The 26160-nt window shown below is 37.1% G+C and overlaps 1 pseudogene; it reads left to right on the top strand.

Annotated features, from left to right (window-relative positions):
- Positions 1-14754: 14754 nt before the first annotated feature.
- On the top strand, positions 14755-15336 carry LOC130850317 (BCL2/adenovirus E1B 19 kDa protein-interacting protein 3-like; annotated as a pseudogene).
- Positions 15337-26160: the final 10824 nt, after the last annotated feature.

Genomic DNA, 26160 nt, shown 5'->3' on the forward strand with positions numbered 1-26160 from the left:
GTTTTTTACTTATTACATAACAATTTCTGTTTGTAATTTCATCAAATTCAAGAGTGTATTTTGCATAGTATAATTTATGTTGCCTATACAAAATTCATTCTGCACAGACCTGAGAAATACCTCAAAGTGACAGAAAATTGACAGGCAATCATCTGCCATATAAAAATAACAATGAAGTTGCATTTTTCATCAAATAATGAGGGTATGTTGGGGTGGAATACCATGAAATATAGACCACATAGCATACATACAAATCACGACAGGGGTTACTGGGTGCTTTGCAAAGAGACCAGCCACAAAGAGACACTTTTGTGACTGATGGTTGAGACTTGGTGCCACAAAGAGACACTTTTGCGACTGATGGTTGGGATAGATGAACTGGACAAGTTCAGAAGCTGTGGACAAAATAGGAAACAGTAGTTTCGTGTAGAAACTCCAAATCTGAAGGCATGGGGAAAATTCTCCTCATAGAAGGCAGCAATATTAATTGAACTCGTCTACACTGACAATCTATATAGAAGTCCACAAGTGAGAAGCAGCAGGGATGTATGTAATGACAGCTACTGGTGGCCTAGAGCACGGACAAATAGGTAACACTCAATAAAAAATGATTGTGTATTTAGATTTTCATAAAAATACTAATATTTTGTGCAGCAATATGACCCCTTAGGTAACAATACCCTTCATGAAGTCAGCAGACACCGGACTGGAACCTGCCCACAGGGCCAGTGACAAGGAACAGGAGTCCGGGCAGGACTGAGTCACAGTTAACCCAAGAAGGAGAAATGGCATTATATCCAAAAAGAAAATGAAGTTAAAAAACAATGCAACAGCTTTCTTACAAACTAAATGATGGATGAAAAGGCCATGCTACAGCTGGAAGATAAGATATAATGGCACCCTGATCAGAACGACTGAGAGAAAAAGGCTTGGAAAATATCACAGTCCCTACACTCCAGGAAAAGAGGTGAGGTGTGTGAATTCCACTACAATTACTTAACAGACTATAGTACAAATATTAAAAATGATATAAAACTATATCTGTTGGCCTAAAAAGATGTCTCTTTTCTATTAAAAAAATGTACATTGTTAGGAGAAAACATTTACAGAAATATGTATTGTATACACTCCTCTTTTTTTAAATGTTACAGAAAAAAAATGGAGCATATTCCAATATTAAAACTTGGTAACTCGAAGTGGAAAAAATACAGGTAATTTACTCACTTTTCATGTCTGAATTTTCTATTTTGTTTTAGACTAAAGGTATTAATTATGTAATAGAAGTAATCACATACCAAGAACCACCAGTTTGGAATAAATTATTCAAATGATCTATTCATGATTTTTGTATATGAAAAATATACACTGAGATACATCAGATAAGAGGGATAATTCAAGATAAAGAGTAATAACCCTCATTGCAGGCGGCAGGTATACTCTGATAGAAAAGAATATCCGTGTGGCCAGCCTGAGCTATAAGAAAATCAGATACTTATTTTGTAGGGACTCCTAGAAAGATTTGTTAGTATAATGACAAAAAAGAAGACATTTTCCTAAAGGCATTCAGCACCTAATTATTTCTTTCAAGTATTAAAGCTAAAAATAATTTTGTTTGTTTAGTTCCTCATACTTCCAATACTGAGAGTTTACTTACTGTGAGGTATGTTTCACAGAAGTCCTCAAAATCAAAAAAAAAATTATACTGAAATCCTGTTTTTATCTACTTATTCTTTACTTGTAGAAAGAAATAGTATATCCACTTTTTTTTTTAATATGACTATTTATAAGGTACCTGGAATCTAGACTATTAACAGGAAAGAACATGGTGACAAGTAGATGAAATCTTATACCTGGGACTGGTTCCCTGGGTGTGTGACTTGTGTAGTCACATAGGGTCCAGTGCTGAGAAGGTCCCCATACTTGGTTTAATGCTCTGATGCTGCCATCTTGAAATTCTTAATCAGTTTTTTAACACAAAGCACTTAATCTTATTTTGCACTGGGCTCCACCAATTTTGTAGCTGATCCCGCTTACAGTATGTTATAACTTCGAATCTTTAGTGTTCTGGGATGAGATGGAAAAAGTCACACCATGAACCTCAAAAGACTAATCCACTGGATGTCAAACATACACATTATAAATAGAGCCAAATGCCCATTTGGGTATTGACCAAAGTGAGGATTAGTTTGAAAGAGATTGGGAAGTTTAGTTTGAAAAAGATAAGTTCAGTTGTCTTGGAAAGTAAATATTATTGCTTAAAATTTGGACATAGCCAAGTATCAAAGCTGTGCACACATTTATGATTAACTTTGTTTTGAATTAGCTTTGTTTTGATTAACTTTGCTTTAATTAATTCCTGCTATTAAAAAACTCTTTCATGAAGGATTTAAATAACAAATCAGGAGATAAAGTAGAATTTCTTGAATTGGATGGGTTATTTACGCATGACTTTTCCTACGTGACCATCAGAAGACAGCTCTTCGATCTTGCGGGTAAGAAGCAACTGGAAAACTTTACACTTATTCATTACATATAGGATTTACCCAAGTATCGTTCTTGCTTTCTTCAGCATTTTTCACAAACGCTTTGTAAAGGCAGGACATAAGCTGACAATGGTAGTCTTTAAGGAGAGCTGCCTCTTCTTTTTTTTAATGTGAGAAGAAGGTGAGAGGGAAGATATTTTTGTTTTCCTAAAACAGCACAGCTTCATGAATATAATACCTTCTCACAAATCCATAAGGAACTAAAAGTTTATGCAATTTTAAAATACCTCAGGAAATGTTCATGAATATCTTTTAATTCCAAGTCATTTAACTTGCATTTAAACATGCTAGTCTAGCAAAATCATATTGGTAATTTCATTGGTACAAATAAAATAGATCTGAATGGAGTGGGATTTGGGGAAAAGGAACAAAATTAAAATGATTGCCTTTAGGAAAATAACACTTTTATAACATAAGAAAATTTTAATAACTAAGTTTATCTACCAAAAAATTTCTTTCTAAGAGTTTGAATTCAAGCAATTAGTTGAGCTGGAGAGACTGGTGTGGCAATTCTCACTCCTTTAGTGAAGAGCCCACACAGGGCACGTTACATAACCTCTCTCAGCCCACTGCTCATCTGCAAACTGGAGCTGACTGTAGTGATTTTCTTTCAAATTTATTTGAAGATTAAATGTGAAAATATATGCAAAATGACGGGCATATCGATGATGCACAACAGATGCAACATCTTGATCTCTATTTTTTTAACAAAATAATATACACATATGCCACGTGTATAAATGTTTGCCTGTCGTTTTTTTTAATCTGTCTTTTCAATTGATGTAAAATAGAACTCAGGTTATGTCTCTCCCTCTCTCAACTTTCCACTTTCTTCAGGATACCCTAAGTCTCTTACTTCCTCTCATCTTCCCCCCAGATCTGACTTGTTCTGTTTCTCAGCCTCAGGCGTAGGTCAGTTAGTTCCATCAGGTTCTGGAAGGGTACAAAGAGCTTTAAAAATTCCAGGCTGGAGACAAAGGAACAAAGATGATCTCTTCTCTGTGCAATCTTGAAATATAACAAATACAAGGTAAACACATCTCAATACAACCAAGGCTGTCTATCATTTAGTGTTAACTCTGCTAGGTGAATATGCTAACAAGAGTCCTGTTTTCCTTTTCTAACCATTCTAGATGTTCCCTTCTGCTCTCCCAGATGGATTGGGCCATGGCTAGAAGGTAACATGGTGGTCCCCTGCTCTGAGAAAAAGATAACCCTTGGGGTCAGGAATCTTAGAAAATAAGTATATAGATAAAGGTATATATATAGAGTGTATGTCATATAATCAATCAGTCGATAGGTGAGATACATCTTGTACATTTAATGGATAAAAGAACTTTTCTGAAGGATTTGGATGGTTTTACTGCAGGAAGATGAACACAGCAAAGCAAGCTTTATAAATACGGATCTGAGTGAAAGTAGACACAGACTCCACACAAGTGAAATCTTCATAGGCTCCCAACTTCCCGCTAAAAGTACAAATTACTTACACTAGAAGATCAGACTAAAACCAGTAAGGCCTCTTGCAAAAATAATTAAGAAAGCCTGAATGAGTCAGAAAAAATGGAGTGGAATAGAAACAATGGTTGTGCAGTAGTTTTCCTCTTTGAATATAAATATATAAACACTAAGGAATATATTATGGAAAAATTCTGCTCCATATGAAGTTTTAACATGTCCAACAATGACAAAGTATAGACAAGCAGTTGTATTGTTTAAAAAATTACTTGAACAATTCAAGTTAGATAAGATGCTTTTGTTTGTCATCAGGGTAGCACAGTTCAGATGATGAATTACATACCTGGGAAACACTACAGCTTAGTGAGATTCCTTTTTTTTTTTTAATGTCACATAACACACTGCCATTGCAATCTGCACTTGTATCCATATGCTGTTTGTATAACAAAGGCCTTTACATTATTTTATATGTATAGAGAAACTATACTTGAACTTTGCCTATGTGGTTAATTGCCCTGAGATTCCTGAAAGAAGAATCTTTATAAGGAAACTCCTTTTCCTTCCAGTAAAAACTACATCAAGGACGTGCTAAGCTACCTGGGTCCTGACATTCTGGCAGTTGTCCATCCTACATCTTAGCAACATGGAGTGTCTCTAAGTTAGCGGACTCACATAGCAGCTTCTTCCTCCACAATATGGGAATTTAGAAAATTTATGTTTTTCCTGGACAAAGTCTAATATTTAGTTGGCTCTCAATAATCAGTGAAAATAATATCTACTTGGAACCTTTTTAAACTGTGAGAAATAGCCAAAAAGTGAAGTATCTTCCAAAGTAATAATAGCATGTATCTCTCTGTAGATATACACATTAACAAATACTCCAAAAGCATACGTGTACACACACTGCACATGCACATTTAAGTGTACTAACATTTTTTTCTAGGAAGTCAACAGCAGTTATTTTAAATATTAAACATAATATAATCAAATGGATAACTGTTCTGATATAGCTAAATATATTTTAGCAACCATGTTCAGCTTTGGTCTAATACATTTATGTATGAATTCCCCATGGAAACTATCTCCACCCTACAAAATTATTCAGTGTGGTTAATGTGCATGTTAAAAACATGTTGATAGGAAATACAGAGAGAGTGATCTCTGTCAAAGGATCTGCATTTAAGATCACAAAGCAATATCGGAACTTTCATGAAACAGTCACAATATAACATTATTGAAGGGACTGTCAACAGAAGTTCAAAATCATGAATTAAAGTACTCTTGGCCATATTCTTCACAAATTATTCCTCTGTTTAAAAATCACTTTCAAAGTAATTATTAATTCTAAAAAGTTGTTACCATAGTCAATATTAAATTCTGTAACTGATGCTATACTTTCTAGAAATAAGAAATTTATGTTCTGCCACTTATTTATCTGGAGCGTGCCCACTGAATGGAGACAAACAGGAATACACCTAGAATGAATGTTATGGGACTGTCTGATCCCAGTACTTATACCTAAGATAGCATATGGTTATGATCCAGTGTTCCCACTTACAGGTCTATAGCCAAAGAAAACAATATCACTATCTTGAAGACACAGCTGTACTCCTATGTTCACTGCAGCATTACTCACAACAGCAAAGATATGGAAACAACCGCAGTGTCTGTCAATGGATAAATGGAGAAAGAAGATGCAGTGTATATACGTGTATTACTCAGCCACAAGAAAGAAGGAAATCCTGCTGTTTGTGACGACATGGATGGACCCTGAAGGCATTATGCTAAGTGAGATAAGTTTTACCTACAGTGAGATAAGTTACAGAGAAAGACAAATACTGTATAATATCACTGATACACGGAATCCAAAAAAAGCTAAACTCATAGAAACAGAAAGTAGAATGGTGGTTACCAACGGCTAGGGCGTTGAAGAAATGGAGAGATGTTGGTCAAATGGTGCAAACTTCCAGTTATAAGATGAATAGTTGTGGGTGTCTAATGTACAACAGGGTGATCACAGTTAACAATACTGTATTATATACTTGAAAGCTGCCAGGACAGTAGATCTTAAATGTTCTTACCACAGAAAACAAATGGTAATTTTATGAGGTGACAGAGGTGTTGGTTAATGCAACAGTGGTATTCATTTCACTATATATAAATGTATTAAATCAATACGTTGTACATTTTACACAATGTTATTTATATGTCAATTATCTTTCAATAAAGCTGGACAAACTAAAATTAAATAGCATATGGTCATAATTAAATTTAAAAGGTACACTGCCTTCATTCATCAGTTATTACGCATAACATTCCTTAATATGGTGATGCATCTTTACATTCCTATCCATTACGTGACATCATAATAGAGACTGACAAAACCCTGTAAATATATGAAAATACATACGTTTTACTCTACGCTATAAAAAACACTGTGATTTACTTAGTCTTTCACCAATCTAAAACATGTTCAAAAGTAAGTTTAGTTTGAATTAAATGATAATAAAGAACCTAATTCATTTTTCTTTTGCTAAATCCCAGATCTCCACATGTGGGCCAAGGCCCATTTTTAAACCATGTTCAACAAACTAGCTAAATTTATGTTATTTTCCAATTCAGGATAATGTTTACAATCTAAGACAATGATCCAAAATGCAAATTGAAATCTTTCACATTCTATGAAAACCATTTTAAAGGACTTAATAATAAAAGATGAATTGCCAGCATTAAATGGTCTGTGAGATGCTCAATGATTTCTCCTCTCCCTATTTCCCCCGCCTTATCTCAAGTCTCCAGTCAGCCCCTGCCTCATTCTTCTTAGCAGGGGTCACAGAATCAAGTCTTCAGACACCTGACAGCTCACCTGAATGTGTGCCCTCAGCTGCTCCCTCCTCGCTAACTTTTAAGTCTCCCTCTGAACTCACCTGCAGCTGTAGTAGACAGTTTTTAGTATGTTGACAGCATTCTACTCTAAACACTTCGTCTCTCTCCTTGGCTGCATGAAAGCTAATTCTAGCCCCATAAGAGCTTGCTGACTAAAGGCAGAAGCAACTGAAGATAAGGGAAGTGACTGCTTAAAGGAGTGACTGCTTCAAGGTGTGTGTGCACCTGAAATAGGTGGAAGTGGGTGAATAAACACCCCAGTCTCTCAGTCTTCCCCTGGAACAATTCAGAAATATATTCTATGTGTTTTCCCAGAGGATCACCAGTAGGACTGACCCTCAGTTGTCCAAAATAGAAACCTGCTTATTAACACATACCTCATTTGCATTTCTTTCCTTCTGTTTCTTTTTCAGCACTTTTTCATTCGTGCTTTAAGTAAAATACCTGTTCCCAAGTCCTTGTTTCCACATTTGCTTAACTTAAAAGGAGTAGTAAGCTCTGTGCTGATCTGCAGAATCTATGACCAACATAAAAACATTTGCTATCTTTTGAAAAACCAAAGTGGGGTAGAGGGACATCCAGAGGCGCAGGCCCCTTGTGGTTAAGCTTTCTGATACTGAATGACTAGAAGTTCCCTGCATACTCATTTTATTTCAGCCTTCTGTGTCTGCTTTCATGCTATTTTCTAAATGAAATGGCCTTCCCCAGCTTCTTCACTTGGACAATTTTTTATCTTCAAGAAGCAGCTCAGATATTCTGTTTGAAAAACCCACAGTCAAGCTTTGCCAAAGCAACTGACATGTGTGTCACATATACACCTGAACACATTACACGGAGATGATCTGTGCAAGCCTCATAAAGTCTTTGAGAACAGGGCCCACAACTTACTTCCCTTCGAGACTCCAGCACAGGGCCTGGTAGGTACAGGCACTTATAATAATAAATGAGTAAATACTTTTTTTTTCAAAAACACTTAGAAGATGCCAAACAATGTTTTACGTGCTTTGCCTGTATTAACCCATTTCATCCTCAAGATGACCTCATGAGGTATGTACTATTATTATCATCATTTATACAATGAGTAAACTGACACAGAGTGAGGCAGTGACCTGCAGGTGACACGGCTAGCAATGTGTGAGCCCAGGACAGATTTAGACTATAATCTATGTTCTTTACAGCTACCCAGCATTGCTTCTTTTGAATTAAATATCAAACAGTAACATCTAACCAATAGAAAACACAATTTGTTATTTTGTTAGATACCTTGATATCTAATCTAGGCTAACCCATGTTCTTGTCTATACCTAGTTTTTGAAGAATTTTAAAGTCTCTCTCCAACAATATCATTTACAAAAGCAACAGTAAAAAAAAAATTTTCATCACAGCATTCCTAAATGCATATGATTTCTAACTTACCAATTTCAATTTCCTTATGTGTCTAAAATTTAGTTTAAAAATTTATTTAACACCCCATGGAAAACAGTATGCTCAGCCTAGGTATTACCAGTTTTTCGAGATTAACACTCTTTTGAGAAACGATTTAATGATTATTTATAAAAAGTGAATAATGATCAATTCTTAATACATTGTTTAGCCGTGTAAATGAAACCAAAATACACTGTCCAGGCTCCTACTTGCCCAGGCAGTTAATAGCAGTGGACTTGGTAAATTTCAGGGAACCAGCCTCAAGTGACTCTGCAAGTCCTGTTTCACACTGTGTGCATCCTGTTTCCTGTCAACAGTGGCTATAATGGGCACATAAACTAAAATTTACGCCCTATTTAATCTGCAAATGTTCTGTGTCCTTAGCCTTTAGCAATGGAAATATGCCAGTATCCTTCTTTTATATAATCCCTCTTCTCCATCAGATTTGAGGAAATTTTAACTATCACGGAATTATAAATTGTTAATGTTATTTCTGCTTGCTTGGCTCCTGATAATCTTATATCCATGTCATTTCTGCTTGCTTGGCTCCTGATAATCTTAAATCCAGATCGAGAGTTATTTTAGAGTAATTCATACCACAGTCATCTGAATAGAAAAGCCTGCAGTAAACACCCAACATATATTCCATTAAAAACAACTTTAAATGTATCATTTAAGTAAACCTGGGGAACTATTTAAAAATTTAAGAGTCCTTGACCAAACCTTAACTGAGAGAGAAAACTTCTCAAAACATTATCTAATGAAATGAATGTGACAAGATGAAGAGATTCATTTTGTTAGTCAAACCATATAATTTAATATTGACCTTTTCATTTTACTAACCTAAATTTTCCATAATCTCATTTAAGCCATTATTTTAGGTACATGATTTATTCTCCACATTATTCTGTTTTAATAATTCTCAATAAGCAAACAGGGAATTTTTTTAATGTAATGTTTGTTTAAATTTTTAATGTTTTTTCTAATAAATATTCTAGTAAATAGTATTTACCTATCTCATCAAATGTTTTTATTTTTCTAAAAGTTATTTTCCAATTACATTTCCACAAAACACAGTGATGTCTCCAGCATAGACAACTACTCAATGAAACAATGTAGTTCAGGTTTTAGGTAGAGAGTTTAATATTATTATAAATACCTACAGGGACTTCCCTGGTGGCGCAGTGGTTAAGAATCCACCTGCCAATGCAAGGGACACAGGTTCGATCCCTGGTCCAGGATGATCCCACATGCCTTGGAGCAACTAACTCCATGCACCACAACTACAGAGCCTGTGCTCTACAGCCCATGAGCCACAGCTAACTGAGCCCACATGCCACAACTACTGAAGCCTGCGTGCCTAGATCCTGAGTTCTGCAGTAAGAGAAGCCACCACAATGAGAAGCCCATGCACTGCAATGACGAGTAGCCCCCGCTTGCCACAACTAGAGAAAGCCCAAGCACAGCAACGAAGACCCAACGCAGCCAACAAATAAATTAAAAAAATATTTTAATAATCTTTTAAAAAAATAAATACCTACAAAATATTTTTCACTTGTAAGGAACTGAGGTTTATCATATATAGGCATCCTATTTCTTAAAGTCTCTTTTAATTAATTTATTTATTTGACTTTTTTATTTATTGGCTGCGTTGGGTCTTCACTGCTACAAGAGGGCTTTCTCTAGTTTCGGAGAGCAGGGGCTACTCCTCATTGCAGTGCTCGGGCTTCTCAATGCAGTGGCTTCTCTTTGTTGCGGAGCACAGGTTCTAGGCACATAGGCTTCATTAGTTGTGGCATGTGGGCTCAGTAGTCGTGGCACATGAGCGCAGCTGCTCTGCGGTTTGTGGGATCTTCCCAGACCAGGGCTCAAACCCTGCGTTAGCAGGCACATTCTTAACCACTGCACCATCAGGGAAGCCCTTGAAGTCTTAAGTCAGAAGTAAAATGTGAATATTCATTTGGCTCAAGAGTTTTTAGAATTTATTCTTAGAGACTTTGGGTTAAATTATCAAGTAGTATTTACTGAGCATATCTTAATTCTGTAAATTAAATGATTTTAAATTACATGTTTTATACTAAACAACTACTAGAGACAGGGATGAAAAAGCAATTTATTTGCATATTTCTGTTTCAGAACTTTCAACATTTTTCCTTGTAGATTCTAGGTTCTTTAAAAAAAAAGTTGTTTGTTCAAAAGTGAGGCAATTAAACTTTTCAGTGTTCTGAAATATTGAACAAAAAACTGTCTTGTTGATGGAGATTAAGAAGATAGATTTAGGGACTTTCCAGGTGGCACAGCGGTTAAGAACCCCCTGCCAATGCAGGGGACACACATTGGATCCCTGGTCCAGGAAGACCCCACATGCCGCAGAGCAACTAAGCCCATGTGCTCTAGAGCCCGCGAGCCACAACTATTGAAGCCTGTGCACCTTGAGCCCGTACTCCACAACAAGAGAAGCCACCACAATGAGAAGCCCTCACACTGCAACAAAGAGTAGCCCTCGCTCTCTGCAACTAGAGAAAGCCCTCAGTGCTCAGGAACAAACATCCAACACAGCCAATCAATCAATCAATCAATCAATAAAATAGATTTGAGAGATTTTTTGACTTTTAGGAATTAGTTTGTAATCTGGGTTTACCACAGATTTCTGAAGTGCAGAGCTACTACAAGGGGCCTGTGAACCTGATTATCTATGTGTACAAAGCCATGTACATGAAATAAATACACAGAATATCATATACTTACATGTGCCACTGTCAGAAACATATCCCTGTGTCATAATGAATAATGTGCATACTTATTTTAAACATTAGTAAAATCACAATAGTTTTTGTTATGGTATATTTCTCAATCCACAGATGCTGAAGGTATCACAACTAGCTTGGTGTAAAATTATACTGATAGCATAAAAAATTCTTTGTGTTCAAAATACTTGGAAAACACTGTTTGGAAGCCTTGCTACTAATGGGGAAATTATTTATATTTTCAATTTCAGAGTATTTACCATTTACTTTGACTGTGACTTAGAAAGTAATAGGTCATTATATTGAAAGAACCACTTTTTTTTTTTAACAGAAGTGAGAAGGTAAAGGACATGAATGGATTGTGGGGGCCAAAAAATCCTCTTCTTTCCACATTTACATTTTTATTAAAGATCTGAACTCTAAAATTCAGGCATCAGTCAGAGAGACCACAGAAGAAAACTATTTGAACAATAAATATATGCGGACTCAAATCACATTTACCTTCAAAATTATGTATTGCCACTGAACCAAAATCTCAACCATCAGGATGATTTAATTTCACCCTCACCCTGTTTTCTGGACTTCAGTTGTTATGAATGTAAGTGTAGTAGGCAGAATAATGGCTTTCAAAGATATCCAGGCCTTGTTCTCCAGAACTCGTGGGTATATTATGTTACACGGCAAAGAGGAATTAAGGTATCAGAAGGAATTAAAATTACTAGGCAACTGAGCTTAAAATAGGGAAATTAATACAAATCATTTATGTGGAACCAATGTAAACACAAGGGTCCTTAAACGTAGAAGAGGGAGGCAGAAAAGTCAGTGTTAAAGTGATATTGCAGGAGAAAAACTCAACTGGACGTTGCAGGCTTTGGAGGGGGGCCATGAGCAGCTTCCAGAAACTGGAAGAAACAAGAAAATGTATTTACCCCTAGAGCTTCCAGAAAGGAAGCTGCTGACAGTAATTTTAGCTCAGTGAGACACACATTGGACTTCTGACCTCCAGAACTGTAAAAGAATAAATGTGTGTTGTTTTAAGCCACTAAGTTTGTGGTAATTCGTTTCAGCAGCAATAGGAAACTGAGTTTGCTAAGGTGTGTGTACTTAATGCACATGCAAATTTTCATGAACACAGAAAGAATTCAAGTGAAATGACAATGAATTAGGTTAGCCCTTTCCCAACATAACTGCTGAAGCAAAATGACTCTTGCTGTGGAGCCAAACATGATGTAACGGGAAAAGTTTCTTGCTTTTCCTCATAAAAGAACATTTGCGACAGTAGGAATGAGGCAGAAATCTAGATAGGTACACCAGGCTGATGGTGGTGAGCAAAGCTCTGGACCAAGAGGGTTCAATTCAGGCCATCTCAGGACCACCTGGTCTCTGACTTGCTCATCACAGCACTGATTCTGCAGAGGTGGGCAGAGCAACTAATGACACCACATGACTCATGGGCAAGTGTGAGTTACCCATAGGAGATTTTGGGACTCTGCTGGAGAAGAAATCCCTGGGGGGGAAATGAAGAATTTATTCTGGGAAAGGCAGTAGAAGCTGTAAGCAACTATGATTCTGCTATTAAAAGGATCCAGTCACAGATGTAGAAAACAAACTTACGGTTACCAGGGGATAAGGCAAGGAGGGATAAACTAGAAGATTGGGACTCACATATACACACTACTAAATATAAAATAAATAATTTATAAGAACCTGCTGTATAGCACAGGGAACTCTACTCAATACTCTTTAATGGCCTATATGGGAAAAGAATCCTTAAAAACAAAAAAAGAGTGTATACATGTGTATGTATAACTGATTCACTTTGCTGTACACCTGAAACTAACACAACATTGGAAATCAACTATACTGCAATAAATTTTTTTTAATTAAAAAAAAACCATGTATAACTGAGTTGCTTTGCTGTAGAGCAGTCATTAACAAAACATTATAATTCAACTATACTTCAATAAGAAATAAATTTAAAAAACAATTACATATAGTGGGAAGCTGCTGCATAACACAGGGAGATCAACTCGATGATGGGTGATGACTTAGAAGGTGGGATAGGGAGGACTGGAAGGAGTCCCGGGAGGGAGAGGATATGGGGATATATGTAAAAATACAGCTGATTCACTTTGTTGTACAGCAGAAACTGGCACAGCAGTGTAAAGCAATTATACACCAATTAAAAAAAAAAACAATTACATAAATCACCCCTTATGTTTATACACAATTAAAGTTAATAAAGTATCTTTCCATACTTCAAAAAAAAAAAAAAAACACACTCACGTTAGAAAGGGCTAGTCATTTGATCTACATTTGAATTTGTCTCTCTTAATAGATTTATCAAGAAAGAAAATAAACACAAAAGAAACCCTTGTTTTGAAAACAAAAAAAGAGCCAGCTCAGAGGGTGGTTAGCTGGTCACTCTGACAGAGCCTCTCAAGGTGACAGGGTGGCTTCAGTCCCAAGTCTGATACCCATTTCGTCAGGAGCCCAAGATTGACAGTACAGTTCCAGGCGGTTGGGCCTTAAAAGATGGACATCTACAGTCAAACTTCAAAGAAACTGATAATAAACCAGGAATCTAGTTTACGTGCTCAAAACCAGGTCACTTTCTCCCTGTCTTCCATCAAGAGCACCTCTTTCTCAGTGTCAAGGCAACTGAGGTGCTTAAGAGCCTGAGTTTGCGTGATGGGCTCAGAAAAAGAGCAAAGGCATTATTAGAAGGCCTGGAAAAATATTTTATCTGGTCAATGAAAAAGACTGATGAACCATCCTTGCTCAAAAACCTAACTTTTCAGTGAGCCGAACACTAATGTCACTTGAAATACTATTTCTCTCAGTTTCTTGGACTTGGGACAAAGCTGGAAGGAAAATGTCAAACGTTGGTATTTAAATCACGTGTGTGAACTTCACGTGAACCACATTGAAACACCTTAGGAAAAAGCAGTTGAAAATACAAGACATATAATTCATGTGTTACACGTATTATTTTTAGTTTTATTTCTGTCCTAAGGATAAAACCTGGTCACCTAGAATTTGAGGGTCTCCTGCCTTCATTAGGAATCCAACAAGCAGTATCCTAGGTTGGATTTCGGAAGACAACCTCGCTCGTTCTCTCTCTCTCTCTCCCCCCTAGATACCTGTATTCTGTTTACCATCAGTTTCCGTCTCAATTTTCCCACCAGCACTAGGTCCTAGACACACCCCATTTTAGCATCTCTAGTCTAGTATTTAACATAATACACCAAGCCAACCAGCTTTTTTGACCAACGCTCAGGGAATACGGGTATGAATGTTGCTGGATTCAACAAACGGAGCACAGCTATGACCAAAGAAGGTTTTCATTGAGACTGTCTCTCAAAGGTCAATTTCTTTCGCACATTTTTTAACAATGATGATATGCTCATCGCAGAAGGAAACGCGTAGTCAGAGGTAATCACCGGTAAACATCAGCTGGTTCAGTCAAGACCACAATGGAAACGCAACCACATCACCCAAGCACTGGCCGCCGTTACCTTGCAAAAGAAGAAGCGTGTATGGGATGAGTCCGGCCTCGCGCTCGCGCTCCCGCTCCCGCTCCCGGCCTCGGGCCTCTCACTGTCCGCTGACCCCACGCCGACCCAGACGCCGACGTTGACCCCACGTCGACCCTGACGCCGACCCGCCGTCCGCAGCGCCCTCACCCAGGCACCATGTCTGAGAACCAGCTGCCCGCGCTGGACGAGGAGAAACTGCGTGGCTCTTGGGTGGACTTACGCTTTGGTGATCGTGGGAACCCCAGCAGTGGCTCAGACTCTGTTTCTGTGCGTAATGGCGACGTGGAAAAAATACTGCTGGGCGCCCAGCTTGAATCTGGACGGAGGAGCCCCGAGTGTTCTCGCTGTGACCACCCACCTCGCTCACAGACCCTACAAGACACCAAGGGAGCTTATGAAGCAGACACACTAATATTGATGAGAAAAACAGCTCTCAGTTGGAGGAAGGTTACGTGGAGAAAAGGAAAGACGTCGAAAGCATCTTGAAGAAAAACCTGGACTGGATATGGGATTGGTCAAGTCGAGCAGAGCACATCCTCCCAGCCCCACCCCCTCAAACCCGTGCAGCGCAGGACCGCACTCAGCATTGGGGACACAAGTGTTAGGGAGAAAGGGGGCATCTTCCCTGGAGAGTTTCCAAAAGTTTTTCTTCTGTCTCTTCTCCTCTCTCATCTGCGGGCCATGGGGTTGGGCATCCATATCTGAAGGCTCCTGACAACATCCACCAGCACCTTTTGATTAGGAATTGGAATCCAGCTTTTTCATTTAGTGGGAATTTATATTGGGGTTTGCAACGCAGGTTACTAAAGAAGCTACCATCTTGGTCCTTGGGTGGCCACACTAATTGTGTCATTTCTTATGTAAATGCCACGTTCCTAATTCAGTAAACTAAAAATAAGACAAAAAAAAAAGTGTGAGTGAATATGGAGCATGTGGAGTTGTGAGGGAATTTCATTACAAAAACACTAAAACACTCAAGGTCTCTGTGTGAAATGTGCATGAAATTAAAAACAAAATTATGTGGAAATTTCCAACAGAGGTGTCTACAACTATAATATATGCTTAATCATTACTGGCCTCCCCTGATTTAGCCACTCATCTATAGTAAATGGAAACCATGTGAACTGGGAGAAATATCAACTTTTGTAACTTGCTGTTTTCAATGAAATAATAAATATATTAAAGTCAAGATTTTAAGCCTCTGGATTTCTTGTCATTCTCTAAAAAATTCTCATAGTATGAAAACATGCTTCTCTTGTTCACCCACGTCTTCACTCGAAAAACCTTGCTGAGATCCTGTTCATTACCAAGCAGAACATACCAAGATGATACAATGTGGTCACTACCCACCAAGAGCTTTTATTCTGTAGAGGAGAAAAAGTCACATGCAACTTCTCATACAAGGAGACAATGGGAGATTCCTGTTGAAGTTTTTTCAGTGTTCTTGTTTTGATCTCCTCACTTGACTTTGGGCTTTGCTAAGTATCCCTGCTCGTAGAGTCTGTATTTTAGTTCTTTCAGCTATAATCCACTTTTGTTATACTTGAGCTTTGTTGGTGTGGTGGTAGGGGCGTGCCGGGTCGGGGAGGAGGGGAACATCCTGTGATCTTCTGATTAAATCTCAGTCATTTGATTAAATCTCACATTTGATGTGCCTGTGTCTTGGAGGTAGGACCTTCACAAGTGTTCATCCATCCTTTTATGCCTTGATCCCCCTACACCTTTCTCTGGCTGCAGCATTCCCAAATCGATTTCCTTGAAGCCCTGATCCTAGATGCTTATGTGTTTCCACCCCTGAAGTGAGATAGGAAGGCTGAAGTGAGTTCCCTTCCTTCATCTGGATAAAGTTTAAAAATCGGGGTCTGGCAGAGTCCTTTCTACCGGAAAGTAGGCCTTTGATATGGAGAAGGCTCTGAGCATATTTCATAATGGTTACTCTTCCCTTCCCCCTGCCAGAGCCAAGAGGGAATCTTTCTCAGACTTTCACCATAAAAAACGTGATAGGATTCCTGGAAGGAAAGCCCATAAAAATGTGGGGTCTCCCTAAGGTTGTGGTTCCCAGGAATTTTTCACCCTCACACTAGTCTCCACTCAACCTCCAGGAATTCACCCAAATTACCACTTAAGTGTTACTACTAGTTTATGGTTCCAACGCTTCTATTCCAACAGCTGTATCTCTCTGGGTGAACTTACCTCTCTGGATTTTGGGATGCTGGTTTACCCTGTAACTTAGTTCTCTGATGGGTCCAAGATGTCATTGTCCAGTTTTTTCTCATTGTAAAGATGGGAGTTATGACTTCTGAGTTCCTTACATGTTTGGTCTGAAACTAGAAGCCACAGTTCATTTTTGATGTGTTCTATTGAATACATGCATTACCACTGTGATACAATTTCTAACATTGCTATTTAAGGATGATCTGCAAGAAAAATATCCTAAATCCTTATTTTCCCCGAAAATGTAACATAAAATAACAAAAATATGAAAAATATATCTAGGGCAAAACTCTAAAACGTTCCTGAAATATATGTAGAAACTTTAACTTTTAATTTAAAAATTAGTATTAATAAAATCCCCTAAATATACAAACAATGCCCCATCCTCCCAACACAGTACCAGACAATTAATTTAAACAATAACACAGAAGGGACTTCCCTAGTGGAGTGGTTAAGAATCCACCCGCCAATGCAGGGGACATGGGTTCGATCCCTGCTCTGGGAAGATCCTACATGCCACGGAGCAACTAAGCCTGTACACCACAACTACTGAGCCCACATGCTGCAAGTACTGAAGCCCCCATGCCTAGAGCCAGTGCTCTGCAACAAGAGAAGCCACAACACTGAGAAGCCCAAGCACCACAATGAAGAGTAACCTCCGCTCACCACAACGAGAGAAAGCCTGTGCAAAGCAACAAAGACCCAGCTCAGCAAAAAATAAAAAACAAAAAACAACCAATGACATGGAAAAAAAGAATAAATAAGAGGAGCCAAGAAAAACAACTAAAAAGGGGAAGAAAACTAAGTCAACAAAATATTTAACATATTATAAAAATAAAGTACACAGTTTAAAAAAATATGATTGCTGCACTTTTCAATAGGCCAATAGGACAAAATCCAAAGTTCAGAAACAGACTTAAGTATCAGAGAAATTTAACATATAAGGAAATTAGCATTTCAAATCAGTGGGGGAAAGATGGCATTTTTAAAGCAATTATGTTGGGACACATATAAACATTACAAAATATGTTAAATATACATTCTTACCTTGCTACTTATAAAATGATAAATTCCAAATGCCCCAAAGATTTGAATATTAAAAAATGGAAGTATGCAAGTGTTAACAGGAACCATGAGTAAATTTCATAAAAACCTGAAAGGGGACAGAATTCTTCCTAAATATGACTCAACAACTAAAAGTAAGAACTAAAACATTTGACAATTTGACTACATTAAAATAAAACAATTTCATTAAAACATAAACTTTAAAACAACAGGCGAAAGCCAGAAGACAAACTGTGAGGAGAGCTATGAAGTTATCGCTTTTATGTTAATGAGATGACTTTGGGACCTCACCTAAGGATGGAGCTGATTGCCAGAGAAGCCAGCCAAGTGATCACAGGGTTGGACCTTTCAGTCCCACTGGGACAGCCCAGGAAGGGAGAGGAGCTGGAGGTTGAATCAATTGCCAGTGGTCAAGATTTAATCATCCATGTCTGCATAATGAAGCCGTTATAAGAACCCAAAATGAGGGGGTGTGGAGAGAACATGTGGAAATTTGGGGAGAGTGGCATACCAGGAGAGGGCATGGGAGCTCTGCACCCTATCCTCATACCTCACCTTATGCATCTCTTCCCATCTGCCTAGTCCTGAGTTATATCCTTTTATAGTAAACTAGTTATGTAATAAGTGAAATGTTTCTGAGTTCTGTGAGCTGCTTTAGCAACTAAATTGAACCTGAGGAGAACGTCATGGGAACCTGTGATTTATAACTAGTGGATCAGAAGTACATGTGTCTGAAGTCCAAGGAGGGGGTTGTTGGAACCTCCTATCCATAGCCAGTGTATCGGAAGCACCTGGCCATGTGATTGGCATCCGAAGGGAGGGGGTAGCAGGAGTCTTGTAGAATTGAGACCTCAACCTGTGGAATCTGACTCTACCTCCAGGTAGACAGTGTCGAATTGAGTTGAGTTGTAGAACAACCAGCTGGAGTCCCAAGAACTGTTTGTTGACCTGCAGAACCCTTCCGCCACCACACAGGAACACGTTGGAACTGGGTTCAGGAACACAAAATACAATGTCTATCCTGAAAATGCACTGGTACAAAAATGAAATGAAATAAGCACAGGGCTATAGACTACAGCCTTATTTAAGTTGGCAAGTGGTTGGAAACCACCTAAATGATCATTGACTATGAGATACTCACAAAATATAATGGAAAAAGAAATGCGGGAAATCCGTATTTTCTGGGAGGGAATGATCTTCTGTATATATTTGCTAAGTAAATGTAGCAAGTTGAAAAGTTATGTTTATAGAATTTTTTTTGTATACAACATTTTGAACTGTAAAGTGGGGCATACAGATAGAATGTTTTATTTCGTGTTGTAAGATGGGGGACATTTATATACCTACATATGTATATTTACAAAAAAACACCGGAGGGGCTTCCTAGGTGGCGCAGTGGTTAAGAATCTGCCTGCCAATGCAGGGGACACAGATTCGATCCCTGCTCCAGGAAGATCCTTTAAAAAAATAAAATAAAATAAAATAAAACACCGGAAAAATAAACCAAAGGGAGGGGAATATATATATATATATATATATATATATATATATATATAAAATATTTATATTTATATATATAGAAACACATACTTGTCTGTATGGACAGAAAGGAAAGGAAAGGAATGACAGGGACAGAGGCAACATTTCTCTGTTGCCTCTATACTACATTGCCTCTGTAAATACACTGTAAGGACAAAAAGAACAGCAAGAAAAAAATGCAGATGTTACCCAGCAGTTTTATTTTAGAGGTAATATTGTTACTGCTATTTAGAAATTATTTTATGAACCTTGCAGGATATAGCAAATAGTATTTTACACTTTTTTCATTGTAAAAAAGATGTAAAATTAAAGAAGTATGAACTTATTTTTATTTATTTTCAAAGTATGTATTTTACTCTAAAAGCAATGACAACCCTGCGGTAAAGAGCATTATAGTGCCCTCACTTTGGAATCTAAATACCATTTATAAATAAAGTGAGTTAAGTCTCCTCGTGATACGACTGATTCTAGAACTGAGGCAGGAAATGTACTGGTGGGCATGTGCCAGAAAGCCAGGAAGCAATAAAAGAACTAATGGGTTGGCCCTAAATGACACAGGAGTCACTTGGAAGTTGATACCATGGGACAAAGATAAGACAATTCGGGCAACAAGAAGAAAAATAACTGGAATTGATAACTAACATATTGAATATATGCATTTATAATGATTCTCAAAAAGAGATACCAAATAAGTATACACAAAATATCATAGGTGCTAGGGGAACTCATTACTGCAAAACAACTTATAGTAATAATAGAGGAAAAATTAAGTATTTGTCAGGTCCTTCAGATGAATTGTATTTTGAAAGAACCAAACAATCCTGGTCAATAAGGAAATGTTATTCTTTACAGAAAAGTTCCATAGAAATTGAGTGGAAAGAATTATAGAATTAGAAAATATCATTTTCTACTGCTACTTAAATGATAGATTTGGACAATGGTAATGAATATACACTACAAACATTTGGTGAACAGTGGATAAGGAACTGAATATTTACTTGGTATCAATGTATCCCAAGCTCATCATTGGGGGAAAAAACACAGTGATACAATGCAGGAGTCATTTTGTTACCGTCTAAACCCACTGAACTATCTTAGGATACAGCCAACAGACACACATCCATATGCGACCCATTTATTTCAACTGGTAAATAACATGAAAAATTGGGGGGGACATAATATATGGTTTACACTAAAAGTGGTTTAAGAGGCATAACTAACTACTGCCACGTGTGGACATATTTTTGGATGCTGACTAGAACAAACTATACAAAGGCATTTTTGAGCAACAAAAGAAATTTGAATATGGACTGGGTTTTAGTAAAGATCTCAAGGTATTTTTTACTTGTGATAATTGCACTGTGGTTATCTAGAAACTATTCTTTATAAAGACATGCTGAAATATTTAAAAGGGAAATATTAATATCCGGGATTTGACTTAAAATATTTAAACAAATTTCAAAAATAAGGACAAAAAAAGGTAAAGTGTTAAAACATTGTTATTTTTAAAACTGAGTGTTAAAGTGTACAGGGACTTATTATGATGTTTTATCTACTTTCAAACTACAGTGAAAATTGTATGATGTTTTCCAAAGTTTTGTTTGTTTGGTTGGTTTTGGTTTTTTTTTTGCAAAATCCATCACAGTAATTTAAAAAATTTTTTTTGTTGCTACCTAACAATTTTTTTGCTTCTCTTAGTGATAGTTGAGACATTAAGTGCATTTTATGTCTTAAAAAGCTTGCAGTGAGAAACTAATTTGAATGACAAAAGCTGGAACAACTGTGGTACTAGATTGTAACTTAAAATATAAGTATACACAAGTCCATACTGGATAAATAAATAGAAGGAAAGAGATAAATCTTCCTTACAAAAGAATTAAAAATAATTTATATAGATACTTCCTCCTCTAGGAGGCGGAAGTTAATTTCTGCCCTCCTCCTTAAGTGTGGGCTGAACTTAGTGGGTTGCTTCCCAAGAATAGCACACAAAAAGGTTAGAAAAATAACTTTTCAGTGGAGAAAACTGGCAAACTCTACCTTAGCCAGGAGATCAGGTCAGCACCACCAATGGTAAGTCATGTTGACAGTGGGTTGCCACCGATGTGATGTGATGAGAGGCACTGCACTTCTTTGGTATCATCTCCCAAATCCATAACCTCAGTCAAGTCATGATAAAAACATCAGACAAACCCAAATCGAGAGGTATTTTACAAAATACTGACCAGTTCTCCTCAAAACTGCCAAGGTCACGAAAAACAGGGAAAGACTGAGACACTGTTATGGACAGAGGCAAGGAATGAGATATGACTAGTAAATGCCATGTGAAATTCATGACTGGGTCCTGGGACAGAAGAATGGCATTAGTAGAAAACAGAGAAATCCACATAAAGTCTAGTTTAGTTCACAGTAATGAACTGATGTTGATTTCGTAGTTTTGACAAATGCACCAGGATTATGTAAGATGTTAACAACGGCAGAAACTAGGGAAAGAGTATGTGGTGACTCCTGTATTATCTTTGTAACACTTCTATTAATCTACAATCTTTCCAAAATAAAAAGCTTATTAAAAACAAATTTCTGATCAAATTTAAAAATGTAACACTATTTTATTTGAGTCCTAGCAAAAATAGCAATTAGGCATTAGAAAAGAAGCTTTTACAGGACTGCAGGTGAGGAAGGACACCATTGAACTGTTTAATAATAGAGAGAGTGGGAGAATTGTCCTGGGACTAGACCCTGGGAGAGAGGCAGGTGAATGGTAGCTTTTATCCACTTGCAGGTTAAAGCCTCTATGGGAGAGGAAAAGGAAGCTTGCAGGAGTCAAGTCTCAGCTAAAGAGAGGGCTGCTATACATAGAACATATGCAGAGTGTTTTCCCAACCCAAAGCTTTTAGCCACTTACAGATGAGTTTGGGGAAGGTCTGGGAGTTATAAAAATCAGATTCTAGTTTCAACCCTGCCAGTAATATGCTGACAGTGAATAAGTCCTGTAATTTTTCTTATTCTTGATTCTCTCAACTCTGGGTTGAAATTCATCCATAGCTTTCATTCTGTGAATTTATAAAGGCAAGTTTCTTAATCACTTTGGGTATATTGAATGAAGCTTTATAGTTGACAATGATGTAAAAATTAAAATATATTGCAATATGAAAGGGAAATAAAAATAATTTTGGTCAGCATATAAAGCTCTAAATTCTCATTTTGGCAAGTCCTTGGTTATGTCAGGAGGTAATTTATCATACAATTACAATGCATGTAGGTTTGACCATAGAGTGTCATGCCTTTAATTCCTGAAGTATTCATCATACTTGCTAAAATATTACCTGCAAGTATCAGCCAGAAGCAGAGGAATGTGTTGCACTGCACCATAAATGTGCAATCAGCAAGGTCCAGATGATGGCGAAAACCGTAGTCCAGTTTTTCAATAGATGAATTGTCAGGAAAGAAGAGGATTAATGAGGGACCTATTAAAAGAGACTTAAAAGTCACATTAAGTTTTAAAGGGGAAAGGATAAATATAATATCAAAGCATGCATATCTGGGTTATAAAACTAAAAATGAAGTGATCATTATGAAATTCAGGATAATAGTTACTCATGGGAAGACAGAGAATCTGTAAGTGCGGTGGGACATGTGGATGGGGCTTCTAGGTGACTGGCAAAGTCCTACTTTTTGACCTGAGTAGTGGTTCCAAGGGTGTTAGCGTTTTAATTATTCTTTACAGTATACATTTGTTTTGTGTATTTTCACCCTTTTTAAAATTATAATATGTAATAAAATCTTCATGTGTTGCTGGCAGAATGCTGTGTGCTACATTTACAAATATGAATAAGAAACTCTTCCTATAATCAAAGGCTAGAATCAAGTAGAAAAAAAAAACAGGTGATGAAATGAGCAACAAAATCTTGCAATTCTTATTATGAAATTATATATTAGATACAGTGAAGTCCAATAGATGGGGTGTTCAGTTTTGCCTAGTTAAGTTATAAGTGGTTTTGAAAGAGAGAGAATGCAATGCTTGAGCTTAATATTTAAAGGTTAATCACTGTTTTCAAATGGACAAGAGGATGGAGCCATCTAGAAAGAAGGGGCTGATTATTTTGTTAAAAGATATTTTTTACAAATATCTCATAAAAATGTAAAATAAATATGTATCTAAGATTGTATTTAACTCACTAATTAATGACGGAATTAGTAAGATGTTATAGGTGGTTCAGAAAAGAATTCAACACACACACACATATTGGTCACCCGGAATGCTAAAATGCCTTTACAGATAGATTCAAAATTCATCAGTACCCATAGGGCAGTAATCAAATGCATCTCCACTGGGCATTTCTATAAATCTCCACTGCCTTTATAGGAACCAGAAGCATGGGCATTACTGTTAGTGTTCCACGGTTTATAGAACTGTCAAATCCCTCAAAGACAATGAGAAGGGAAGATAACTCCAAAGGGTGAACTGGACGGGATGCTCAGTAATTTTTTCCCCCATTTCAAAGTCTTTGAATATTTTTCCTAACAGCATAAAGACTGGGTGTTGGAAAACACCTTGATCCATTGTAAGAATGGCTGCAATGCTGTTTGGCTGGGGTTAAAAGGACAGAAGGGATGGGGAAAAGAGGCCGAAAAGGTGGACGGAGGCGTATCACGAAGCTGAGTGAAGAAGCCTTTTATTTTGTATGACACTAGAGAATAAGCAGAGACAATTCTGGATGGCCCTGGGGGTCGTTTCTGCTCCTTCTTCTGTAGTTTAGGAAAATGTAGCAGAGCAGTTGTTAGTTAGCTCAGTGGAAGAGTCTGGCATTTCCTCAACTAAGACCCTCCCGTTGATACACAGATGCTATCTGTCCTCCTTCCCTTGTAAATATTTTGAGGGACTGAGGGGAAGCTTCACTCTTGGAGCCCTTCCCTGAAACGTCCAGTGCAGCTATGCGCACAGCAGGCGTGCTTTTATGTGGAATAATGCAAGTGTGGAAAATCGTATGTGCTTTGCTGCTTTTTCTGCCTGTGAGTTTCCTCAATAAACCAAATGTAATATTTTCACTGTGGAAATGTTAGGGATGTTAGTATCTTCTTTCCCTTTTTCATTAGAGGTGGTCAATGAATTTGTTTTCTGTTTAATTTTGTTTTACTATTACAAGTAGCAGTGGTAATATTTTGATTTTGAAATTAGCATAATCAGATAGAATTTTGGAAGAACTAGTGTGAGCCAGTATTCACACTGCATTGCTGTGTTGAAAAATACCTTTATTTGAAAAAGACCTATTTGGCTTTATAGAGTTATGTTTTTCATTCAATGCACAGTGGAATGAGACAGTTCTATTCCCTCTTATTTCAATCTCCTTCTTTCCCTTACAATTTAGCAGTTGAAGAACTGGGCTGTAGTTTCCCCCACAGCCCGGATCTCACTGCTTGCACCTTCATGGTACAGTTCAATGTGTTCCTCTGACCTCTGTCATTCCTGCAGATTGGCAGCTGTGTCCAGAGACTGAATCAAATGCAGATTTGATCTCTTTGGAAAACTAAAGGTAGAATATGGCACAGCTATGGGAAGCACCTAATGTCTGCCTGTCTCCCTTTTTGTGATCTTAGCAATCATTGAAGCTTAATACCTGTATCTAACCATTTGTCTGTTTAAAAAGCTGAGATTTTAATGATACTTTTTCACTTTTGTTTGTTAGAATATTTTAATAAAGAAATACTTCCTCTCATTCACTGTTTGGTTACACATGGTAGAGGTAATAAGAAATGTAGGATAACTGCTTAATTTTTCCCTTTATTAACCAGTTTCCATTTTAATGGCTTAAATAATAATTCTAATAGTAATAATAATATAATCCTCTGGAGGTAGGCAATTCTTTTTAAATATCACTATGCAGCCATAGATGTACATAAGTTTGATCTATTCAACCCATTCTACTTGTTAAAATTACTGAAATTTAAATAGTCTTACTTTGGTTAGTAGAAGATTAGCAAATTTGGCCCTTGAATAATTTTGAATTGATTCCATTAGTCTTTGATAGCTAACTTTTCTAATTGATATGACAAGATTTACCAGGCTCAGCTTGTACATTTCCTGTCTGAGACCTCAGCAATGTCTCCACCAAACCTAGACTGCCTTTAGTAAGAAGTGACATTTCAAGACCACAATCTGAGTCTCATTACTAAAGCACTAGTCCTTATTATCTAGGTCTCTATAGTCTAGAGAGGTAGGAAGCATCTATAGGTAGGAAAAATATATATCCTAGCCCCATGCAACATAAAAGACTAGAAACAATAATCAACCCAGTAACAACTTCCTAAATTTATGCTGATACAATCCAACTTCAAGACTAAGGAGATTTTAATTAAACTCTTCCTTATTGCATCTATATGTCCCTTACTCCACACTAAAATTTCTGCTTCTCAAGGACGCAGGGAATGATAAATAACATCCACTAATTATTCATTTTTAAAATTATTCTCAGAATATTAATACTACCATCAGTGTAATTATTGAAATAAACTAAAGCTAGGAAAGCTTTCTTGAATGGTGGCTCATTCTAAAAGTACAAGAAAACTAATTTCACATGAAAATAAACAAAAGAAATGTATCAAGTTCAAATTCCATGCAATGTTATAATAAGAAGAGAATAAGAAACATAATCATATAAATGCACACATTCACAAAAGATGAGTATGAAAATGAGCCTCATTTTAGTGGGTCTTAATTTCTCCTAATGCCAAGGAAAAGAAGACAAA

The sequence above is a fragment of the Hippopotamus amphibius genome, chromosome 3, assembly GCF_030028045.1.
Source record: "Hippopotamus amphibius kiboko isolate mHipAmp2 chromosome 3, mHipAmp2.hap2, whole genome shotgun sequence".
NCBI classification, from domain to species: domain Eukaryota; kingdom Metazoa; phylum Chordata; class Mammalia; order Artiodactyla; family Hippopotamidae; genus Hippopotamus; species Hippopotamus amphibius.